General features: G+C 43.1%; 1 pseudogene; it reads left to right on the top strand.

Annotated features, from left to right (window-relative positions):
* The first annotated feature begins 5,761 nt into the window (after window positions 1-5,761).
* On the top strand, window positions 5,762-5,879 carry LOC124712843 (annotated as a pseudogene).
* Window positions 5,880-23,923: the final 18,044 nt, after the last annotated feature.

The following is a 23,923-nucleotide window of genomic DNA, read 5'->3' as shown; positions in this document are numbered from 1 at the left end:
GCACTAGTATGCGGTTCTCGCCCTCCCCCGTTTTTGATTCATAGGTTTCAGGAGGAGACAAGGAGGTCATTAGAGACAGAGCACAAGCTCGGATTAGAAAAGAACTGGGAAGGAAATAGACCGTACCCTTCCAAAGGAACCATCCCGGCATTTGCCTGAAGCGATATAGGGAATCACGAACAACGTAAATTAGGATGACCGGACGCGGGTTTGAACCGTCGTCCCGAATACGAGTCCACTGTGCTAACCACTGCGCCACCTCGCTCGGTGCATAGGTATGAATGAAACAAGTATCAGCTTGAGGTCTACTGAAGCCTGTAGAAAGCCTTATACTGGTAGACGAAGGTTTTCTGTAGCTTAACTCCGAGTATGATTCATAAACGCTAAGTAATTATATTTTCTAGCTTCTTTTCCCCCGTTAAATATTTGTGATAATTAAGAAGGAACTGCGAACCGCATATTTAGTGGCATTAGTCTGATAATGCTGTTGCTGTGGTTCCAACTGCTGTACATCCTGGCAACATGTATTTCCGTTCGTATCGTTTGAAAGCGCTGTCTGCTATACATACTTTTCCTTGTCTTAACATATTTATGTTCCTGACTTTGGATGAAAACAGTGCGATGCCAGAGTGTCAATATGCCAGTGATATCGAAATCCTGAGCAAAGAGACGGCTTTTTGGCGATGACCACTGTGGTCCATTTGTTGACGGTCATGCAAGTACTGATTACGCATCTCTAAATATAGCAGATAGTGAAGGAAGTGCAGGTGGCCTGTTAGTTAGTATCATATTGTCACCAGTCTAACATTAAAAGGTTCAGACATCACATTTGTTGTAATTTTGCTGAAGCCTATAACGTTAAGAGTATAACTGTAATGTAATGTACATATCAACGTAAGCTTGTAATCGTGTTACAATCATTCTTTTCCTTCCAACTTGTAACAACAGAATAAGTGGGTCAAGTGCTTTGGAGCCGGCGGGAAATATCACCCAGTAAATTTTCTAGCAGCGTGCAGGGATGGTTTTATAAGGGGAATGTCCGACGAGGCGAAGGTAAAATTAGTGGAAAGCCATTTGGAAGATGAGCCGCAATCGTGGAAAAATATACTCAGTGATACGTTCACTACCTACGAAATATTTGAAACCAGTTTCCCGAACAAGTTCTGCAGTGAAGCGAAGCAAACGCGACTCCAAAATGAGTATCTAAACGGGCCAACATTTCAATATGGGAACGGGTCGATGCGAGTATTTTGTAAACGTGAACTTGCGAGATTAATGCATGTGAATCGTCCATTGGGAGTGCTTACTGAAATTGTTGTTGTTGTTGTTGTGGTCTTCAGTCCTGAGACTGGTTTGATACACCTCTCCATGCTACAGTTACAATTACAATGTCATCCTGTGCAAGCTTCATCTCCCAGCACCTACTGCAACCTACATCCTTCTGAATCTGCTTAGTGTATTCATCTCTTGGCCTCCCTCTACGATTTTTACCCTCCACGGTGCCCTCCAATACTAAATTGGTGAACCCTTGATGCCTCAGAACATTTGCTACCAACCGATCCCTTCTTCTAGTCAATTTATGCCACAAACTCCACTTATCCCCAATTCTATTCAATACCTCCTCATTAGTTATGTGATCTACTCATCTAATCTTCAGCATTCTTCTGTAGCACCACATTTTGAAAACTTCTGTTCTCTTCTTGTCCAAACTATTTATCGTCCATGTTCCACTTCCATACATGGCTACACTCCACACAAATACTTTCAGAAACGATTTCCTGCACTTAAATCTATACTCGATGTTAACAAATTTCTCTTCTTCAGAAACGCTTTCCTTGCCATTGCCAGTCTACATTTTATATTCTCTCTACTTCGACCATCATCAGTTATTTTACTCCCTAAATAGCAAAACTCCTTTACTGCTTTAAGTGTCTCATTTGCTAATCTAATTTCCTCAGCATCACGCGATTTAATTTGACTACATTCCATTATCCTCGTTTTGCTTTTGATGATGTTCATCTTATATCGCCCTTTCAAGACACTGTCCATTCCGTTCAACTGGTCTTCCAAGTCCTTTGCTGTCTCTGACAGAATTACAATGTCATCGGCGAACCTCAAAGTTTTTATATCTTCTCCGTGGATTTTAATACCTACTCCGAATTTTTCTTTTGTTTCCTTTACTGCTTGCACACTGAGATTAAGACGTTAAAAAGGCGGTTACCGAAAAATTTTCAGTCCTAACAACTCAAGAGACGAATTTTTGGACTTTGTAGAAAAATTAGAACGGGTGTTGAAATTTAAACCGCCAAGTAAGCAGACAAACAGTTTTCAGAGAGGAAATCATAACTACAGTCCGAGTGATTACTATGAAAGAAATCCGGGAAGTTATCAACGGAACACAAACAGCAGTTTTGATAAGGGAAACGGTAACAGGAACACATCCGGTGATAAATTTCAAAGGGGTAATGGGTACGGATACTTTCGTGACTGGAATCGATACCAAGAAAGTAGATTTGAAGAACCGGCACCTGGCGAAATGATCCAGCGTAATGGGACATGGGGAAACTAATTTTCACCGCATCTCAGATCCGGAGATGGCGATGAATAGGAAGCGAGGATGTGATAGGTGTTAATAAATCGGCAGAAAGGCGTCAGAATATTGAAATGAAATTAGGAAGAGATGAGAACCAAATAGGTAAATTTTCAAGTTAGACCATATGTAAAAGATGTAATCTTAAGAGAATCAAAGAGCACCATAAAGACGATGACGACGATTTAGGGATAAATGATTTGTTTTCTGAGTGTGAGACGAAAGAGTGTGTGAATGTTAATACAATGAAAGATTCTATGTGCCTAAAGGAGGCTGAGGTGGAGCTGAATTTGGCGCAGTTAGATGGTACAGAAATTTCTAAAGAGGCACTAATCAGCGGTAACGATTATAGTAATATAGGTGGTGATGTTTCAGGTGACACTGTGACCGCAAAAGTTGTTAAGAAGGTTAATAAGGGCTGCGTAGCATTAGTCTCGTCAGCTGTTAATGAATTTGTGTTTGTATCGGCGGATATTGGTGAATTATTTTTGAAGGAAGGTAGTAATGATGTTTTATGTGCTGAAGTTACGGAAATTGAAGCTGCTAGTATTGTTACTTCAGAGGAAGCAATGTGTGCGTATCTTCCTACTAATGGAGGTGAACACGAAATTCTCGATGGATCTGTGGATCTTCAATGCATGTTTGAGAATGAATGTGGATCTGAATTTGATGTATGATCTGAAATGAATGTGGCACAGGAGTGTGTAGGAGAGGAAAAGGTATTACGCTCAGGTTTAAATCAAAACACAGCGGAATTTAATGGTACTGTTGATTCTGAAATTGCACGAAGCTATAGCTACAATTTATGTGATGTAACGGCAGAGGATGGTGGAACTATGAAGAATTCTTATATTGGTGATTTGTTGACGACGGTAAATGAGGTTTCATGTAGCGAGTTGCAAGATGTATCAGTGGCTGTTGAAAGTGTTGTTTGTGAAGGTGTTTGTAATGACGTGGAAGTAAAAAGTAATGCTTTATTTCATGATAATGTTGATGTTAACTGCTAATGTCGATAATTTTAAGAGAGAGCACAATGAGTTTGATTCTAACATAGAAAGTGATATTTGGACAGAATGGTATCTTAAGGAGGAATGTGATTTTACTGTAACTAATTGGCGATGGTACAGTAGAGCATCACGATCGTTATTGCCTCATTTGTGGACTCGAGAGAAGCTTAGGATAGCGAGAGGTCTAGAGGGGAGAAAAAATGAAATTGTGGCGAAAGAAGCATTTAATGAATTATTTTGGGACGAGTACGAAATTGAGGGGTGGATCGAATAGGATATGTCTAGTCTAGAGATGGAAGAGAAGAGGAAAGTAGGTAAAGAAATTAGGTTTTTGGGGTATGTGAGGGATTTATTTATCTGTATTTATGTGTCAGACTTAAGTTTTTAGATGGTCTTATGTTTTTTGTAATTTCCAAATTATAACTTATGGTCACGCCAATATGGGTGCATGGAGGTTGGAGAAATTTGGAAAAATGAAAATGAATAATGCTTACCTAGGACGACAGATGTGTGTTTATCTACTTATCTGAGAATATTTCGGGGGAATAATTTATTTTTATATCTAGTAACGATTTGTGTACGCAGCTTCACTGCGCTGAATGAAACGAGGAATGTGATTTGATCATATTTGTTTTTAGTTTTGAATCTAAGAGAACTATTTGAATTAAAAGAAAATATTAATTTGCCGGTTAGGTCTATTGGGACTCTGTCACAAGATGCATGTCTCTAGTGGGATGTGAATAACGAGTCAGAATCATTGAAGAATTTACGATCATCTTGCAAACACTGTAAATTAATTGTTTACCGTGTAGTTTAGATCAGTTCATATCGATTGCATTGGGGGAAGCGGTCAGTGCAGATCCTGGAATCTACACACGATCGATTTTCAACAGACTTGTGCCCGAAAAACATTGGCGATGGAATGCAGAGCCATACAGAATTTCGGTGGGGTACTCGGCTCCGAATTTGTGGAACACCACTGGAGACTTCATTGTGACAAAAAGGTTCTGTGAAAGTGAGCAGAGTGGCGCTGATATTTCTGCAGAATTTCAATAGACAGTCGATTTTGATAAAAGAATAGTTTTATGTGGCATCTAATTAATACTCCGCAATTCATAATTTATGTTAGATATAAGTTTCTTTAAAATTAAAGCATTCTGCATCAGCACCACTAGAAATAATTACACTATTGATCTGGCGCTTAGAGTATTTATGTTATTGTATTATGAATTTGTGTCTTGTAAATTTGGGTGCTACTTCATTACATATATGGCACGCCAACATGTTATGAAGTGGAGGTGTATGAGTTAACGAGCACTGCGCACTCATTTAAACATATGGCCGAAAGAGTCAGCCTACAGGAATTGTGAAATGAGCCCTGTCGTCCAGGACCATGTGCCACAAAGGGCGCAGATTCTACACAAAATGGGGAAACTCACAGGCATCTATTGTCTATCGAGGCCTAAGCGCTGTAGTGTGCGAGTGAGACAGACGAGAACCTACGTCGTAGGGAAACCCAGTAGAAGCCCTATGTGGCCAAGGAGACATAACAGTGTTAAATACGGCGGACCTAAGATCGGCCATAAAGGGAAACATTTATAAAAAATATTTAATTCTGTAGTAAAGCAGGAAATCAAGCCACAGTAATTTTAATGTCATCCTGCATAAATTTTCATGGTGATCCCAATAAAACTTGAATACTGATCATGTCTAAAATAGTATAGGATTTACTGTTAAAGTGAAATTAAAAAGTTTTGTAATAAAGACCTGAATGCTACAATCTGAAGGCTTTGGTCGATCTTAACGATCGATATTTCATTCAGTAGTGTATCATGAAAATGACAGACGTTGTAAACATCAACTCTGTAACTTTATTTGTTTAAAAGATATAGTAAATTTAAATTATCAGTATTTACAGTTATGCATCAGATCATTATTTCCTCCACACAAAACACATTCAACGATGATAGCATGACACCTTATTGAATCATTAGGTAACAGAATATTTGTTGTAATGTTTAGCGCGTAATACATGCTTTTGTTCTTTATTTATTTATCAGAAAGCACATTGGTGCTAGTCTACTGGCCATGGCATTCAAACCTAAGAAGGAAATGATATTGGTTTTATGTAAAAGAATTTAACGTTTATTATGTAACGGATATTGCCAACGGCCTTGCTGCAGTGGTAACACCGGTTCCCGTCAAATCACCGAAGTTAAGCGCTGTCGGGCTGGGCTAGCACTTGGATGAGAGACCATCTGGTCAGCCGAGCGCTGTTGGCAAGCGGGGTGCACTCAGCCCTTGTGAGGCAAACTGAGGACCTACCTGATTGACAAGTAGCGGCTCTGGTCTCGTAAACTGACATACGGCCGGGAGAGCGGTAAGCTGACCACATGCCCCTCCATATCCGCATCCAGTGACACCTGTGGTCGGTACCGTTGGGCCTTCCAAGGCCTGTTCGGACGTAGTTTTAATTTAGTAGATGTAATGGATATTATTTTTACTTGATTTATAACGTGAAAGTGGTCAAGCTTTGATTATTTAAATAGATTAAAATGTAAAGTAATGTAGGATAAGCGTTAGCCAATCAGATGGACGGCTTCAGGATAGGGAACTGCCCTAGTCAGTTGAGCGAAGATATTCGGCGCGCGGGAAACGTGGCCGGGGACAGACGCGAAAGCGGACAGTTCGACTGAAGACACCAAAGGGTACAGTTCGGATTGAGACGCGAAAGCGGACAGTCTGTCTTGAGTCAGCTAGGAAGTGAAACGACTTAGTTAACGTCGCGTTGTGTGGTATCACGGGACTTCGTCTCTGAGCGGTGAGCAGCCGCGCATCTGCGTAGTTAACAAGGTTGAGTATCGAACTTGTAATTCGCGATTTGGCTGTGAATGGTCGAACTGTGTCAAATGGATATGCTCTCGAGTGTAACAGTAACTAAATACGACCACTTTCGCTTTTGGTTTGCTTTATGAATAAAGATTATTCTAACCAAATCGCAACTGTGTGACCTACATCACTTATGGGTCGTTAATTTAGCTCCCAATATTATTATTACTGTTTCTGTATCTTATATTAACTTTGAATGGTTCATAAAAATTCGCAAACTTGCCAGCAGTCAGAAAATTTAACCAAAGGGTCACAAGTGTCTAATTTAGGGCGTGTAATGCGACACATGTGGTTAAACCCTTTGACGAGTTTGAGCCAAGCCATTTCGACGAAAAGGAACCGCATGTGAGCCCGAACATCTTTGGGATGTTACCTCACAGGTAGGAGTCAGCAAACGGATAGCACATGGGAAATGGTCGCTCGAATAGGTGTCAGAAAGAACGGACCACTCAAGAGGATGGGCAGGCTGGGCAGTGCAGAAGTATAGGTCCAAACGGGAGTAGGTGCGTGAGAAGTCGGAAAGGAAAGTGGGTGTTCCAGTGTTAAGGCAGAAGATGTTAAGTTGGTTAAGGTCAACCAAGAGGGCACCTCTCTGACACGTCCTGGGAGAACCCCAAAGGGGATGATGCACATTAAAGTTGCCGAGTAGCAAAAATGGCGGAGGTAGCTGCCCAATAAGCTGAAGGAAGTCTTCAAGATGGGTAGTCATGGAGATGAGTTGACTATGAGTGTCATCCTGTATGAGCAGCATGGCGCCCCCATGAGATGGAATGCCGATCTCTGGGGGAAGATCAAAACATACCAGTAAGAAATGTGGAAGTGCAAAGCGGTCATGAGGGCGCAATTTCGTTTAATGAAGGAAGAGTACAATGGGACGTTGCGATGCTAAAAGCAGCCGTAAATCTTCTTTGTGGGATCAAAGGTCGCGAACGTTCCATTGGAGGGGAGTTATGATGAAGATATGTAGGGGTGTCACCTCGGCAGCTGTCGAGTGACAGCCTGTGAAGAGTCGCTACTACAGGGCACAGATGCAGGAGTATCCTGCTCCTTGGGGTCCACAGGAGCATCGGCTTGCTTATGCGATCGGTCTGTGGAGCCTAACGCTGAAAAACGGTTGGTGGTGCACACCGGCGATATGGAGGCCAGCTGGGCTAAAATATTACCTGGCGATACCGTCGAAGAGGATCTTTGAGTCGGCGAAGGAGAAGATAGTTTGCCTTTGGTGGACTTCTTCGAGCCTTTCCAGTTAGAGGAAGACTCGGGTGTTGTTTGGCTGGAGGGACGTAGGAAGTCTTCATAGGAGTACTCCTCTCCTTTCTGGCCCACTGGTTGTCTCGCCTTGAGGCGAGAGTTTGATGGCTTGTTGCACAGTTGGACAGGGTGACGGCGTTGCTACCTTGACACTGGGCGATTTCACAATCTCAGAGCTGAATTTGAGGTGGCATGTCTGAGTGGTAATGTCCTTCATGGAGCGAGAGGTAACAAGAACAGAGCTATAGGTGTCAGATGAGAGAACGAAGGGTTTGTGACTAGCCAATAACTTGCGAGAACTGGATAAGGCATTTTTTTCCTTTACCCAGATCCCCTGGGCAACCCGCTCATCAAGACATATGGGACAAACCAGAGAGGAGGCAGCGTGGTCGCCATTGCAATTGATACAGTGGGGAGAAGGAGGTGGACAATCTCCTTCATGTGCGGACCTCAGGTTACACATTTGGCTGGGTGTTGACAAGACGTTATGGTGTGGTTGAAACGATGACACTGGTAGTAGCGCATTGGGTTTGCAATGTACGGTTGGACTGTGATAATTTCATAGCCTGCTTTGATCTTGGATAGAAGCACCACTCTATCAAACATGAGAAAAAGAGTGTGGGTGGGCACTAAGGTGGAATCTACCTTTTTCATCACCTGTTGGACGGCAATGACACCCTGATCAGGAAGATAAGACTGGATTTCGGCCTCAGTCAGACCGTTGAGCAGCCTAATGTAAATAACGCCACGGGAAGAATTCAGAGTTCTATGGGCCTCGACACGAACAGGATAGCCGTGGAGAAGTGAGGCAGCAAGCAGTTGTTGTGCTTGAGAATCAGAAGTAGTCTCCAAAATCAAAGTGCCATTCCATAAATGAGAGCAGGATTTCACAGTGCCAGCAGTTGCATCAACACCTTTCTGAATAATAAATGGATTTACTGTGGCGAAGGACTCACCATCTTCAATATGCACAGGAACCGTGCACAGCTGGAAGGGTCTTTGATTCATTAGCCTCATTACGTTTACATTTCGTAGACACTGATTGTGAAGATGACTGACTCATTGAGAGAAAATCCCCCATGATTGCCAGCGTTTCCGATAGCACACAAGAGGGCGCACCCGCCTTAGCTGATTGTTCACACCTCCCGAACACCTGACAGAGGGACCAATTGGCAATTTGGAAAAGTTGCAGCTCAGGCAAACACCTCTCCCTGGGCTTGGCCTGTACCAGGGGGCACGTGCAAACCCTACCTGTCGACACAGGGCTGGGAATTACGAATTACGCAGTCACCTGTTCAGTGTCAGACGCGTGAGCCGGCCTTCAGAAGCGCACAGGGAGGAAGAAGGAAACAGGAACCTCAATCACTGAAGCGGAGGAACGAGAGGAGAAGGGAAATAATGAAAAGAAAATGGAGCGAAAAACAATGGTGAACATTCACAATAATACCCCAGACATGCTCCCCAAGGGAGGGGAGAAAGAATAGCTAGAAGATAGAAATGCAGCACGGAAAGGAAAAAATGCTGCAAAGGCTGGGGCCCTGTTGTAGCCAAGCACCAACCCACGAAAGAGTGGCGAGCCCCCTTGGTGGTTGGGGGGGCGGGAGGGCTGGATGAGGGTGCATTCTTTCAAAGAAGCCCTCGGCTGTCCGTCAACTGGAGGGAAGGCAATGAGGATATTGCGTGGTTCTACCAGCTGCATTCTAAGAACTGTGGCTCGGTTACAGCAGACTGTCTTCCAAGCCGGTACCTCACGAGGTAAGCTTCCCACACATGCTTTAAAAGAGCACGCCGACTGGCAGACAGGTGGCGACCCTTGCAGCTGTAACAAGGTGCTCGTTTTTAGTGGCAAGGCTCTTGTTCGGAATAGGATTTTTCGTGGTGTTTTGAAGGGGTTGGCTGTGCCGATTTTTACACTTGTGATTGGAGCTAAGCTTCACGACTAGTCATTATTGGTAGCCACGCGACATGGTGAGGATGATGCATCTTAAATTTTTCAGAGTTCGTGTAGAGAACAGGACTTCTCAGCGAAATAGGGACTCAGTTATTTACTGTGCCTGCCCAGACAGTGCCTACAGTAGGCCAATTTACATGTGGGATTCTATAGTTGAGTTTTGCTATTCGATCACCTTATCTCAAGATATTAGCAGTCTGTTAGGATAATCAGCTAACTAAGAGTAGATGAAAGGGTACTACAATCACATTATCAGCCGCCATTTCAACTTCGTTAACTAATTATTCATGGATTCTTGTTTCAGTTATGTATTCGACGAGCCACGACTGTCAAAATGTTTGAAGATTGGATTTATTTGTTCATTAAATCAATAAATGTCGTTGGGATGCTACATCCTGCTATGATCAGTAATTACAGGACGAAATTAGAACACCCTGCACTTAATCACACTTTTGGAGACATTGTTCAATGCATTGCAAAATATGTGAAGGGGTCAACCCATGAACTGTCATTAAATACAGGGACCAGTATATTCTTTTGCATTCAGACATGTTTAGCACATTACGGGGATAGTGAAAGTTCCTGGGGTGGCGTATATCTTCAGAACAGGTTTTACTCAAAGCAAGGGAGTAGTTTCACCTGGCCACCAGACACCCGTTTTATCTTACGGCGCGTGTGCACTGATTATCCCCGTTGTTCTAAGCATTCCAAAGCTTTCAGTGGCCCACGATTACTTCTGAGAGCACAAGTTGTATTTAGACTCCTCTGTCAGTTCCTTCAAGTTGTGCGCAGCTTTTTGAATCACCCTGTGTGTCTACTTCTAAAGACATCTTGATAATTCCTTTGATAAAATTCGAAACTTTTCCAACACAGTAGGTAATGATTTCAGTTAATATGTAGTACATTATTGAGACATGCTGCAACTTGGCAAAGACAAAATATCATTGACTTCACCATGTTGTTGTTGTGGTCTTCAGTCCAGAGACTGGTTTGATGCACCTCTCCATGCTACTCTATCCTGTGCAAGCTGCTTCATCTCCCAGTACATACTGCAACCTACATCCTTCTGAATCTGTTTAATGTATTCATCTCTTGGTCTCCCCCTACGATTTTTACCCTCCGATACTAAATTGGTGATCCCATGATGCCTCAGAACATGTCCTACCAACCGATCCCTCCTTCTAGTCAAGTTGTGCCACAAACTCCACTTATCCGCAATTCTATTCAATACCTCCTCATTAGTTATGTGATCTACACATCTAATCTTCAGCATTCTTCTGTAGCACCACATTTTGAAAGCTTCTGTTCTCTTCTTGTCCAAACTATTTATCGTCCATGTTTCACTTCCATACATGGCTACACTCCACACAAATACTTTCAGGAACGGCTTCCTGATACTTAAATCTATACTCGATGTTAACAAATTTCTCTTCTTCAGAAACGCTTTCCATGCCATTGCCAGTCTACTTTTTATATCCTCTCTACTTCGACCATCGTTATTTTGCTCCCCAAATAGCAAAACTCCTTTACCCCTTTAAGTGTCTCTTTTGCTAATCTAATTCCCTCAGCATCGACCGACTTAATTTGACTACATTCCATTATCCTTGTTTCCCTTTTGTTGATGTTCATCTTATATCCTCCTTTCAAGACACTGTCCATTCCGTTCAACTGCTCTACCAGCCCTTTGCTGTCTCTGACAGAATTACAATGTCATCGGCGAACCTCAAAGTTTTTATTTCTTCTCCATGGATTTTAATTCCCACTCCGAATTTTTCTTTTGTTTCCTTCACAGCTTGTTCAATATACAGAGTGAATAACTTCGGGGATAGGCTACAAACCTGTCTCACTCCCTTCCCAACCACAGCTTCCCTTTCATGCCCCTCGACTCTTATAACTGCCATCTGCTTTCTGTACAAATTGTAAATAGCCTTTCGCTCCCTGTATTTTACGCCTGCCACCTTCAGAATTTGAAACAGAGTATTCCAGTCAACACTCTCAAAAGCTTTCTCTAAGTCTACAAATGCTAGAAACGTAGGTTTGCCTTTCCTTAATCTATTTTCTGAGATAGGTCGTAGGGTCAGTACTGCCTCACGTGTTCCAACATTTCTACGGAATCCAAACTGATCTTCCCCGAGGTCGGCATCTACCAGTTTTTCCATTCGTCTGCAAAGAATTCGTGTTAGTATTTTGCAGCCGTGGCTTATTAAACTGATAGTTCGGTAACTTTCACATCTTTTCAACCCCTGCTTTTTCTGGGGTTGGAATTATTACCGTATATTCTTTTTGAAGTCTGAGGGCATTTCGCCTGTCTCATACATCTTGCTCACCAGATGGTAGAGTTTTGTCGGGGCTGGCTTCCCCAAGGCTATCAGTAATTCTAATGGAATGCTGTCTACTCCCGGGGCCTTGTTTCGACTTAGGTCTTTCAGTGCTCTGTCAAACTCTTCACGCAGTATCATATCTATGTGATAATTATAAAGTAGATGCATCATACCTGCATCATAATTTGAATCAAGCCCTACGACGTGTTATTTAGAAGAATCTCGCTTCCTGGTATAGTTGTGTGTGTGTTCAGCAGTTGTTTCAGGTGGAGACGCGGCAGCCGCTGCCTCGCTTTTGGCTCTCAGCCTCTCGCCAGCCGCCTGCCTATTGTCCCGCAATCGCGGCGTCCATCTGCCGCCCGACGCCAATTACTCAGCCCGGCGTCGGCTCAGCCGCTGCTGGCACTGCCGGCGCCGCCTCCTACCCTGCCCTGGCCTGGCCGTCCGAGCACAGTGGACCAGCACCGCAGTCACCGCTTTGCGAAGCAACTGCTACACTACAATAAAGACAGGCTAAGACTTTGTACCTATCTCCAATTCAAACACGGACGTCTGCCTCATGTGGCAACTCTCGCGCCTTTTGAGACATCGTCGCAGCTTGGACTTCATCATCAGACAGAAACTTCTCATGTGCTATCTCTAACGCATCTTTTTGCATAGGAACTTCCATTCCAAGTCTGTCGGCCATAGGTAGTGGTCTGTAAAGTGAAGCGAGATGAGAGCCACATTTGCAGCTGCGAATATTAACACTTTGCCGTGCGCATGTCTCGTACAAATGTACACTACTAGCCATTAAAATTGCTACACCAAGAAGAAATGTAGACGATAAACGGGTATTCATTGGACAAATAAATTATACTAGAACCGACATGTGATTACATTTTCACGCAATTTGGGTGCATAGATGCTGAGAAATCAGTACCCAGAACAACCACCTCTGGCCGTAATAACGGCCTTGATACACCTGGGCATTGAGCCAAACAGAGCTTGGATGGCGTGTACAGGTACAGCTGCCCATGCAGCTTCAACACGATACCACAATTCATCAAGAGTAGTGACTGGCGTATTGTGACGAGCCAGTTGCTCGGCCACCATTGACCAGACGTTTTCCATTGGTGAGACATCTGGAGAATGTGCTGGCCTGGGCAGCAGTCGAACATTTTCTGTATCCAGAAAGGCCCCTACGGGACCTGCAACATGCGGTCGTGCATTATCCTGCTGAAATGTAGGGTTTCGCAAGGGATCGAATGAAGGGTAGAGCCACGGGTCGTAACACATATGAAATGTAACGTCCACTGCCGTCAATGCGAACAAGAGGTGAACGTGACGTGTAACCAATGACCCTCATTCCATCATGCCGGGTGATACGCTAGTATGGCGATGACGAATACACGCTTCCAATGTGCGTTCACCGCGATGTCGCCAAACACGGATGCGACCATCATGATGCTGAAAGCAGAACCTGGATTCATCCGAAAAAATGACGTTTTGCTATTCGTGCACCCAGGTTCGTCGTTGAGTACACCATCGCAGGCGCTCCTGTCTGTGATGCAGCGTCAAGGGTAACCGCAGCCATGGTCTCCGAGCTGATAGTCCATGCTGCTGCAAACGTCGTCTAACTGTTCGTGCAGATGGTTGTTGTCTTGCAAACGTCCCCATGTGTTGACTCAGGGATCGAGACGTGGCTGCACGATCCGTTACAGCCATGCGGATAATATGCCTGTCATCTCGACTGCTAGTGATACGAGGCCGTTGGGATCCAGCGCCGCGTTCCGTATTACCCTCCTGAACCCACTGATTCCATATTCTGCTAACAGTCATTGGATCTCGATCAACGCGAGCAGTAATGTCGCGATACGATAAACCGTAATCGCGATAGGCTACAATCCGACCTTTATCAAAGTCGGAAACGTGATGGTACGCATTTCTCCTCCTTACACGAGGAATCACAACAACGTTTCACCAGGCTACGCCGGTCAACTGCTGTTTGTGTACGAGAAATCGGTTGGAAACTTTCCTCAAGTCAGTACGTTGTAGGTGTCGCCACCGGCGCCAACTTTGTGTGAATGCTCTGAAAAGCTAATCATTTGCATATCACAGCATCTTCTTCCTGTCGGTTAAATTTCGCGTCTGTAGCACGTCATCTTCGTGGTGTAGCAACTTTAATGGCCAGTAGTGTATTCGCCTGGCGCCGCAACGCTAGTTCAGATTACTTGGCTTGTCGCTGACCGTTCTTGACATTATCGGCAGATTGTAAATTGTTAAGTTATACTAATCTCCTCGTTAGTTCTCATAAGTTCATAACCCTGTTCTCCTACTTTCATAATTTCGAAGATATACATACATAAATAAATATAAAACGTGTTTGTTTCATATGTTTGTGTATTTGCATATTCTTTGGTACTTAGTACTTCTTTTTCGTACGATATGCAGCAAAACAGTCTCCAAGATGTAACGCAACTCCACAAGACTTGCACATTAATTTTATTGTTCTCCTTTTTTTGTTTTTGGAACATACATGGCAGTTCCTACGTTTTCGTTTGTTCTCGTCGGGAATAAGTATTACCTTGCCTTATGTGACCGGAAAGTCTGTCAACCGGATCATGATGTCATGTACGCAATGTAGTGGCAACCCCCAGGTTTTGCTGAGAAGCAGGTACATGGTCTTTTATCTACGAATCAGATACCTTCAATAAATGCACGGAACGCATTAACTAATGCGCAATTAGAGAGGTAAATGCAAACCTTTTTTGACCATTTTATAGTTTTTCTGTATATAGGGTAATAACTCAAATATTGGTCTGCCCAATCCACTCTTTTCATGTATTTGTTGTAGTCTAACACACTTTCAAGTTTTTTTATTGTGCAATTGGTTTTTCTGCATTTGCTTTGAGTGTTAGTCAAAGTGGCATTATGTATTGTAGAGATCATTCATATTGAAAGGGTACAGTACCGCCCGACATTGAAAATAGGTACAACATCCTTTGTTAGTCTTGTCAGTACAACATATTTTTCTAATAATAGCTCAATTTCAATTAATACAGTGAAGCTGGATACCAGTGTGGGAAAGAATGACAATTTATTTATTTAATTGATCACATATGCACTCCCACAAAATAAATCCCTACATCCAGTTTGATGAGATCTGTGAAATGAATGAATGTATGGTCGTCTGCTAACCGCAGATAGTGAATGTGAATATATGATCATCTTTGAGACAATCCTTTGGTGGAACCAAAGAGATGAAATTTACCGGAGCTTTGAGCGCCTGAAATGTGGCTGACCAATACGGTAGCAAGGTGCTCCCCCGCTTCGGCAGAGGTGCGAGAGGACCTGAAGAACGGCCATGTTTCAGCACTCTGTCGCTGGACCTAGTGTTGGTAAGACCTGTCTTAGGTGTGCTCCGTAAAGACAAAAGAGTGGAGACATTGTATGCATGTGAAATACTTAAGAGTAGTTTGGAATAATAATTTCTCTATTTCAGGAACTTTTGTGGGGAGAATTAAATGTCAGGCAGGTAATATTAAGGGGATCGTAGTAATCTTCGGAAGTGACCAACGGTCACAATGAAACCACGTGTAGCAATAAGTTGAAATACTTCTGAGTGCTTAAGTTAAGCTGAATTACTAGCGTGTGTACTATAAGTTGGAAATATTTAAGAAATGACGTGTGCAGGACTTGAAATTAGAGACGAGTACTTCCACGTGGTGAGTACTGTGTGAGTCTCGATCTGTGTATGAGACAAATGATAAAGAGAAGTACTCGTCCATGGTACCAGTTGAGGACTCTCGTGTGTGATGAATATGTTCTTAATATTACGTTGCGTATTATGTTTCCGTGTGACGTTTGATTCAAACTATAATACTCTGAGAGAGAGAAGCAAGGTGAGTCAGCCGTCTATCCAGCAACGCCACTTGGCTTGCATTGCACAGGAAGACGTGCATATATCCTCCAGAGTTCGTAGTAGGAAAGAAAAGTTACGAAGTGGGGCAGCGTCATGTGAAACTGGGATGAATACTAATTGAAGTGGGAAAGCTGAAAGTGATAGTGTTGTGACTATTCCTTGAGTTGTATTCCATGTTGCAGTGTGGTGTATGTCATGTAATTTAAGTATGTGTGGTTTGCATGAGAGAGTAGCAAGGTAGTTTCAGAGGTAGTGGGTTATGCATGTTCCTTTTGTACCGCTCAGTCTTGAGGAAAGTTTCGTGATGATGGTTGTGAGAGTCGAAGTGTGAGATATAGCAAAAGATCCACCATCCTATCCAGAAAGTGCACTGTAGCGTTAAATAATTACGAGACCATAAGATAAAGAATCACCAATGTAAAGCCATGCCCACTGGGCGGAATTTCTCATGTGTTATTGTTGTAGGTTATAGAATTTGTGTGTTTAGGTTATAGAATTTATCGGAATAAATAAGATAGTGAAAAGAAAAAGATTGGTGGCCTTTTCCTTCGAATTGTATGTTGTCATGATATCCAGAATTTATAATGTGTGCGCCATTCATATTCAGTGTGATGGGCACGTGTTGATCAAAGCCGTTAAATAAGAAAGAAAATGTGGTATTGCCAGTGCGTAGTGAACAGTCAGAGTTCTGTAAATTACTAATAGTCAGATGTGCGTTTCCGTTGCGTAATATTCAAACAGGAGAATAACTTGTAACTTAATTGTGAGTACTAGAGTTCATGTTACTCGATAAATAAGAATGAGTCCACTCGCTTGGCAGACTACTCATCTTGCAGGCCTGACTGCTTGATGCCACGGCATGAGCAAGGCACGAGGGTGCCTCTCAATATCGTTTTAGTTTTCGAAGCTCTCCATACCTGTGTGAGTATTCACCTTTACGTTGATGATAAGCTTCAAACACATTGACTTTTGCGAGCTTTAATTTTTCCGGGAATCCTATATTTTGCCATATCGTTCCACAAGCTCGAATTTTCTTTCAAGTAACTTCTCTGCAAGTTCTACACTGTTGTAATAATTATCCATGTATAGGTGATGCCAGTTTTCATTACAAGGTGTCAATAGTTCCATCACTGTTTTTGCTAAAGGCTGTCCAGCGCCGCTATATATCTTAAACGAGGAAATGTATCCCGTACTCGAATCACAGCATCCGAGTGAGTATGCCATATTTAGTAATTTTCGACGGATTGCAAACTTTAAAATTTAACCGTCCACGCCATGGTATCATTCCTTCATCAATTGAGATGTTTTGACTTGGATTGGAAAAATAACCAATTACGAATTGCACTTTGAAAAGCCGGTTGGCATTATCCGGTTTATTATTGTCGGAAAAATGTAAAAATGATAATTTTTGTCTGAATCAGTTGCGGGGCATCGTTTTGCGAAATATCTTTGTGTACTAACGGATTCGTTGACCAATAATCATCGATCCTTGCTTTTTTTACAATTCCCATAAAGATAGCAAGCCCGAATCATTTTCTAAGTTCGGGTCCCGTAATGTCGACAAATTTGGCATTTTTTAATCCAGTTTCTTCTATTGCAGTTTTCACTGTAGTACTTGTTGATTTCGTTACTAATATATTCAAATAGATCGTTCTCAATATATATTTCTATGATTTCCTCGACGCTCTGTGTATCTTTAGTAAATATGTTTGCACCGGGAGATCATTCAAATTTGTTAGTGGTCCTCGATAAATCGAAGTCTGGCCACTGTGCACTGTTATCTTCTTCTGATCCGTCCGAATCGGTTGGCAACTGTACCGTTCGCCGAATTCTTCTTGGAGGTATTTCACTATCTTCCGACGATTCTGCTTCACTTTCATATTTTTGATGTTCAATGTCTTCTTCCCACTCGGCCACTTCGTCCGAAACGTCAGACTAGACGTCCGCGCATTCATCGTAAATTATCGTACCGTCTCTTTTGTCTGCCATCATGAAAGGGCACGTACTTGTTGACTTGTGTAACTTATTGTTACCTATACAAAACACCAACAGAATGCAAAAGATACTAAAGAGCTGTCGCCGTCCACTGCGCTATACTATGCTCACACCACCACTGTGGTGTCGCCGGCCACTGAGCGATGCTATGGTCACGACACCACTATGGTGTCGCGGGCCGTTGACCGCTATTTCGCACACGACGCCACTGTTGTGTCGCCGGACGGCATACTGTTAAAATTTTGTAAAGCACTTTAAATTTTTCGGTACGCCACATCTCCAACACTAAGTTTGCTCTCGGCCTACTTCAGACCTGACCAAGATTTGCGTTCCCGGAGCGCGCTCGCTCTCCGAGAGCGCAGCCGAGTCTCGCCAGCGCTCCGGCTTCACCCACCACTGAGCTATTGTGAGTATGCGTGCGAGTGAGATAGCTGTTCGGCAGTGGCTGTACACCGTACACGCAGGACACTTAGAAAGGCGTGTTTGCACCACACAGCGATTACTTCTAAGATGTTAATATTGCAGCATACTTTTACAATCAGTATCATATCACTCACATTTATTTTGAACTTTTTATTTTTCTGACAAAGTAATAACCTTACTCTGTACAGTGATAACACAGTGAGGTTAACTACGTACAAAAGGCTTTACGTACAGACTTTTAACATTAAATTGTGATGTTCATAAATTTTTAAACATTTGGTTTTTAGAATATGGCATGCACCTGAAACTATGTTTCGTGATTCAGTCAAACACATTTAGCTACGCAGGTTAAAACCTGTTAAAACGCAATGATGCTGCGAATTTGTCAATTTCACAACAGGTAAAAAATCGTTCATACATACACTTTGAATCAAACATTGAAGTAACTTCAGTGGCTTGTCTGTGCAGTGAAGGATATTGCTCTTGGGACAACATTTTTTAAGTTGGACTGAACAAAGATCTCATTGAGCCCAGTGCTACACTGTACTGCTATCAACTCAAGTTGCATGTGTTGACAAGGTACATCAGCAGCCAAAAGTGAGAACGGTCTGACAAATCGAAATCAGTCTCCAACTTGCCACCTCTTGGAATCTCTTTGAGAGGGCAGCACGAAATGTTTGAATTATTAAAACGTAGTCAGTCATATCCAATTCACAAATGACTGCCTTGAAATCCGGTAAATGTTCCGTGTCATGAATCTTAAACCGATTTTCCATAAAATTAATTTTTGTTTCATACCATCAGTCAGTCCCACCGTATCTGTTACCAAATGATTCTCCCCTTTCATTAAGACACTTAACGATTTCAAATAACTGGTAATGTTGACCATAATTGTTATTCATTGGACTATATGGGCTTACCTCATTTTTTTCTCTACCGGCTGTCTTAAGTGCAGCCAGCATTCACTACTCTCATTCATCAGAAGACAAGAAACTTCCTGGCAGATTAAAATGTGTGCCCGTCCTCACAACTTCAAATCCGCCAGTACCCCGTCTCCTACCTTCAAAGAAGCTCTCCTGCGAACCCTGCAGAAGTCAAACTCCTGGAAGAAAAGGATATTGCGGAGACATGGCTTAGCCACAGCCTAAGGGATGTTTCCAGAGTGAAATTTTCGCTCTGCAGCGGAGTCTGCGCTGATATGAAACTTCCTGCTGTGAGGACGTGTCGCGAGTCGAGCTTGGGTACCTCAGTTGGTAGAGCACCTGTCCGCGAAAGGCAAAGGTGTCGAGTCCGAGTCTCGGTCCGGCACACAGTTTTAATCGGCTAGGAAGTTTCATATCAGCGCACACTCCACTGCAGGGTGAAAATTTCATCAGAAGACAGGTGTATCATATCGCGTTTGTGACTAGTAATAATGATGCAATGAGAATCTTTTCAGTGCGATGGCGTATTAAGCACGTTCCATGGCCTTTGAATATAAGAAAACTAAAGCAATTTCCATTCCGAACTGAATGACGTGGCTTCTCCAATTTTTCTTCTTTTGGACAAGTACATAGTTGCCATAGTATTCCTAATGCAGAGCGTAAATCTAAGAATTGTTGGCGAATTGTGACAAGCCGGCTGCCTTGTTCCAGCGGTGTCTAGCTGCAGCCTCCATTTTCCTCTTCCTTCTCACTCCTCAGCACCACTCGGCGCTGCGCTCAAAGCGGTAGGCAGGAGCGCGATAAGTGCATTCATCTTCAAGATCTGTTTGGCGACCCATGATCTAAATTATCGTCTGCTGAAGAACGTGGAGGCCGATCATGACTACATTTTAGTACCACTGAGCCTATGACATGCTGTCAAAATGAACGATAAAGATGTGAGATTTTCTGCTCAATGTTCCCACAACGTTAGGTCAACTAATGACTTGTTACATATTGCCGTTACATCTTCTTACTGTTTGAAGTTATTTCTCTTCGTCTTTTTCCTATCCTTTACCCCCTGTATCCACATGGTCAGCAAGTTCATAATTGTATTTCGCCATGTTAGTGGCAGAGAGATTCGGATGCCCTTCTTGCCGCCTCCCTTTTTGCTTGCGGAATGGAATTTGTTTACCCAAGTGCAAGTGTGTAGCGTTATTCCATGTGGAAGTGTGCGAACGTTTTCTAAATGTTTGCGAATCGTGAAACTGAAGTGGGACTTGGCTACCAACCCGATATTCAGTTAGTCGCCTATGGGAAACCACGTCCAGTCCAGTTGGCATGTCGGCCCTCGTTATTTATCCATTGGTTGGATTCGATTCGTGGCCGGTATAGCTCCCCGAAACCTACAAGTGGCGTGTTACCTGGCATGCCGAACCACGTGGGTCGCTGCGTTAAGTTAATCATCTACTTCATTTATCAGTTGTACGTTAATTCAGTATAATGTTAAGTAATGATAACTTGCTTTACTTCTCAACGTAATAAACGTTCCATTTTGTAATTCTAGATATATTTGAGATGAATACCGAACATTATTTGTGACGCATGTGAGGACCTATTAAATGACGTGGACAGCCTAATGGGCACACTACGAATCCAGGATAAACCGCAGACAGCAAAGTAATAAGGAATAGAAGCAGATATAAGGTACACGATAGATTTAACATCAGAGTTGAGCACCACAAAGTAAAGGAAGTAAAAGGATCCTATTCAGCTTTGTTGATGGAAAAAGCAAGAAGGAGCTAAAAGGCAGAGTAACACAGGCAAAAAAGGCATTCTTGCCCAAGAGAAGCCTGCTAGTATCGAACATCGGCATTTATTTGAGGAAAAATTGGCGAGAATGTACTTTTACAGCAGAGCATTGTATTGAGGTGAATCCTGGATTATGAGGAAGCCGGGAAAGAAGAATCAAAGCGTTTCACAGGTATTGCTGTAGAAGGATACTGAAAATTATGTCGACTGACACGATAAGAAATGAAGTGCAGAATCGACGAGCAAAGTCATATGTGAATAAAATTGACAACCATAAGGTGTAGGATGAGAGGATGAGGGTTAAGACCTCAAGGAATATCTTTCGAGGTATTTGAGGAAGCTGCAGAGGACAAAAACTGTAGGCGAAGACCGAGATTGGATGACTGACGACGTTGAGCGTGCTGCTGATCACGAAGTGAAGATTCGAAGAGAAGGAATATCCTAGAAAAGCCTTCAGGTAGATACCTGGCATCTTTCAAAAATTACAGGAGCTACTTCTGTTACTACAAACGAAACTGGAATCACTCACACATACGTGCAAAGCAGCTTGTGACTTATACGAAAATTGGTTGAATGCATAATTTTCACTAATCCAGAAACAACGGACTTTCAGGTATAAACAAAGCATGTACTCTTTCTGTGACACTGCACATTGAAGCGAATGTAGTGGTTCTCCATTCCAAATGGGTAATAGAGGTGACTTAAACAATCATCACCATCATCATCATCATCATCGATTGCAGGTAACGCAAAGAGATAAATATCATAATACTGACACTGTCTTTTAACTTTTAACCTCAATGTAATTGTTATCGCTGATATCCGCAGATATACCTGCAGGTATCTGCATGGATACAGGCTTTTACTCAAAAAGTAATCACCACCATCCTCGACCATGCCATCCCTCCAGTGGCAGCTCTATGATTATGACAATTAACACAAACTGTGTTTACCACGAACTAATGTCTTTTTCCCAAGCACCAAAAACAGACTCTGAGCATCATACGATGCTATGAAGGAGCCTTGCCATCCTTTGCAGAGATGAGCATACTGCACCAGGGCTGATTCAGAGAGCTAGATCCACCTGCAGAGTGAGTGACTGGTGACTAAGAAGAAGGGAGTGGTAGCTCTTTGGATCAGAAATCTCTTTCCAGTGACCTCGTTGAGTGGAGAAGTGATTGTATGGCAGGCTGCTACAAAAGTGTCCAATGCAAAATGCTGAATTAGTCACTATGACATAGACCATGCTGCAGTGAAGTATGCTGTAAATGAAGTGTGTTCTGGCGTAACCACAAGCGCCGGAACGAAAAGGAAGAATGCAAGACCAGAGAAGGCGGTAAGGCAATGTCAACCAATAGCCCGCTGACAAGGACTGTGCCACGAGCGACCTCTGCAAGTAGTGAATATGAGCGCCGCTCCTGCCAGCCTCGACTGGATGGATATTAGTGGACAGTGTTAGCGTGGCCTAGCAGAGAGTGCTACGATATAAGTTATTGGTGATCCATATCCATTGCTTGTTTGTACTTTGTCTATACCGAAGAACATTACTGTTTGCATGTCGCCCATCGCTTACGACACTTTTTCTAAATACAAAGTTAGGTATTGTCAGTCTGCTTTATTGAAATAAAACTACTCAGTGGACGTTCAGTTGCGGTACTGGCCGGCAAATTCCAGCCTTCATCGCTGATGAACAGCAGTCAGCTTGAGTGCATGAATGACGCGCCTGCTGGGGAGGTCCATACGCAGCAATGTTCGCTAAACAGTCATTGAAGAGACACCACTGTAGCCTCTTGGGTCATCTGGGAAGTCAGTTGCTCAAAAGTTGCACGCCTATTCCCTTATACAAATCTCCACAGTTATCGTTCAACCCTGTGATCCATCGTCTGTGGTGCACCACAATTGCCTTGGCGCCAGTTTTGGATAGTGCCGTTTTGCCATGCATGGTGTACTTCAACCACAGCAGCATGCAAACAGTTTGCAGACTTAGCCATTTTGAAAATGCTTCCACTCTTCGCCTGAAACACAATTATAATGCACTCTTGCACTTGAGATAAATCGCTCCATTTCAACATTACGAGTACAGCTCCATCCTGTGACACATTTTATATAGCCTCCATTGGTAGTGCTGCCACGTGCCGCCTGTCAGTGGTTATTTTACGTTCATGTCGAACACAGGCAGTGATCATATTAATGTGAGAGAAAAATACACTACTGGCCAATAAAACTGCTACACCACGAAGATGACGTGCTACAGACACGAAATTTAACCGACAGGAAGAAGATGCTGTGATATGCAAATGATTAGCTTTTCAGGGTATTCACACAAGGTTGGCGTCGGTGGCGACACCTTCAACGTGCTGACATGAGGAAAGTTTCCAACCGATTTCTCATACACACACAGCAGTTGACCGGCGATTACTGCTGAAACGTTGTTGTGATGCCTAGCGTAAGGAGGAGAAATGCGTGGCATCACGATTCCGACTTTGATAAAGGTCGGATTGTAGCCTATGAAGATTGCGGTTTATTGTATCGCGACATAGCTGCTCGCGTTGGTTGAGATCCAATGACTGTTAGCAGAATATGGAATCGGTGGGTTCAGGAGGGTAATACGGAACGCCATGCTGGATCCCAACGGCCTCGTATCACTAGCGGTCGAGATGACAGGCATCTTATCCGCATGGCTTTAACGGATCGTGCAGCCACGTCTCGATCCCTGAGTCAACACATGGGGACGTTTGCAAGACAACAACCATCTGCACGAACAGGTCGACGACGTTTGCAGCAGCATGCACTATCAGCTCGGAGACCGTGGCTGCGGTTACCCTTGACGCTGCATCACAGACAGGAACGCCTGCGATGGTGTACTCAACGACGAACT

This window comes from Schistocerca piceifrons, chromosome 8 (genome assembly GCF_021461385.2).
Source record: "Schistocerca piceifrons isolate TAMUIC-IGC-003096 chromosome 8, iqSchPice1.1, whole genome shotgun sequence".
NCBI classification, from domain to species: Eukaryota; Metazoa; Arthropoda; class Insecta; order Orthoptera; family Acrididae; genus Schistocerca; species Schistocerca piceifrons.
Note: the sequence above shows the minus strand (reverse complement) of the source record. Positions and strands in the feature narration are given on the sequence as shown.